This window comes from Falco naumanni, chromosome 11, assembly GCF_017639655.2.
Source record: "Falco naumanni isolate bFalNau1 chromosome 11, bFalNau1.pat, whole genome shotgun sequence".
Lineage (NCBI taxonomy): Eukaryota > Metazoa > Chordata > Aves > Falconiformes > Falconidae > Falco > Falco naumanni.
The window spans coordinates 713,268-715,583 of record NC_054064.1 but is presented as its reverse complement, the minus strand read 5'-3'; positions in this window follow the sequence as shown (position 1 = coordinate 715,583).

The window sequence follows — 2,316 nt, the reverse complement described above, 5'->3', positions numbered from 1 at the left end:
TTTTAAAGGGGCAGGTATTCTGGTACACTCTCAGGTCAGGCAAGTTCTGTATCTTTTGTATCACTTCATTGTTTAACGTCAAGGAACTTGATTTTCTCAGCAACATTCATTCATTTTTATGAAACGTAATCAGATACAACTAGGGACAAATGCCCACCATTAATTCCTTTCTTCTGATTCCTGTTCTGGTTTTATGCATAGAACACATGCAATTAGATTTGTACATTAAGCAGATTCCTTATTTGAAAGGTTCCTTAACTTTCAGATTCAGATTTGAAAAAAACATAGAATGAATGAAATTAAATGTTTCTTTTGGATAACACACTGACAAAGGAAAGGAAATCCCTTGCTGCGGGATATTGCAGTCACGGGTCATGAATGTTTAAGCAGGAGTTACTGCCATCCAGAGGAGAAAAGCCATAAACTGTCATATTTCATTATTTTTTTAAGCATAGAAAGGTAAACCTAAATGGTTGATTCAGTTTATTTCATATTAAGCAATCAAGGAATAGACAAATAATATAAATGTAAATATAGAGGTTTCTGTGGGGTTTTTATATGTAGGTATTTATGAAACAAGGTTCAGAGCAACACTGGAGAAGCACAGTAAGAAACACATTCATAGAGGAAGAAGCACCAGGTCATAAATCAGATTTATTTTCCTTTCTGCAGTTCGAGATATTTAAGGAAGAGGTTTTAGAAATACCTGTGCTAGGTTCCAAGCTTTAGACGTGACCCAAAAAGTGGAAAGGAGATGTATGACTTATGCCAGTCCTACCCCAAGCCTCTGGTGCAGCACAGGCAGAGGACGCCTGGGCATCCTCCCCCCCCTCCCCGGGGGCACATGGCAGGGCTGTCTGGGGGCTGGAGGCAGAAAGCCCCAGGACACACAGGGGTCTGTTAAATCAGGAGACTGGATGGTGCCATGGACTGAAAGTATTTTTCCACAACTCTTGATAACCCAACTAATTCAAAAAACCCTGGGTGTCCAAGCCCAAATAAAAGGCCCCTCTCTCTGCGGTCCTTCCTTCCCCCCAAAAACGCCAAAACCACAGTAGAAAGCAAAGAAATAGGTGATTTGGGGAAAAGGGTGGGGGGGAATTGTTTGTGCCCTCTGCCCAGTGTGTCCCTGAAGATGAACGAGAACAGAAGTTCTCAGCTGAAGGGGAAAAATAAGGGAAAAACAAATCAAGGAAATAAGTAAGCTACTGAAATGGGATGCCTGTCTTGGGCGGTCATAGACAGCCACAGGCAGGTACCAAATTCTAGCGTGGCGATACACGGCACCGAAAGCAGTGACGGCGATCCTGCCAGGAAAGGTCTGTCTAGATAGCACCTTGTCTGAACTGTATCTAAAGTTCCTTCTAAATCATAGTGTTTCGGTATTTTTTTCTTTATCGGAAATTAATTTCTGGGTGCTTGTATTTCCTCGTACCTATGCTGAGTACGAGAAAGCAGCGCCTGTGGTACAGATCTTGACTTCACACGGGTGAAAAATAGCCGCACCCCCTCAGAGCACAACTGTGTGTAACTGCTGCCGGGGGGGTTACACGTCCGTCCGTAGGTAATTCCGGAGCGCGCTTGGGCCACGCTGCTGGGCCCCCTGCCCGGAGCCCCCAGCCCCTAACCCCCAGCCCCGAGCCCGGTGGCGGCCCCCGAGCCCCCCAGTCCCGCGCCCCCAGCCCGGTAGTGGCCCCCGAGCTTCCAGCCCCCAGTCCCCAGCTCCCAGCCCCAAGCCCCCAGCCCCGAGCCCCCAGTCCCCAGCGCCCAGCCTCCAGCCCCCAGCCCCAAGCCCCCAGCCCCGAGCCCCCAGCTCCCAGCCCGGCGGCTGCCCACGAGCCCCCAGCCCCGAGCCCACAGCCCCCCGTCCCGAGCCCACAGCCCCGAGCCCACAGCCCCGAGCCCACAGCCCCCAGCCCCGAGCCCACAGCCCCGAGCCCCGAGCCCACAGCCCCCAGCCCCGAGCCCACAGCCCCCAGCCCCGAGCCCACAGCCCCGAGCCCACAGCCCCCAGCCCCGAGCCCACAGCCCCCAGCCCCGAGCCCACAGCCCCCAGCCCGGCGGCGGCCCCGAGCGCAGCGTAGCGCAGAGCAGCCGGGCCGGCAGCGGCCTCTGCTGGCCGCGGGGCGCAGCGCCGGGCGGGCGGGGGCTGCGGGGGCCGCGCTGCCCTCGGCCCTGTGCACCGCCACGGCGGCCCCGGCGGGGGGTGGCCCCGGCGGGGGGTGGCCCCGGCGGGGGGTGGCCCCGGCGGGGGGTGGCCCCGGCGTGGGGCGGCCCAGGGCGCCCCGCAGGCTGCAAGGCCGTTTGGCTCGCGGG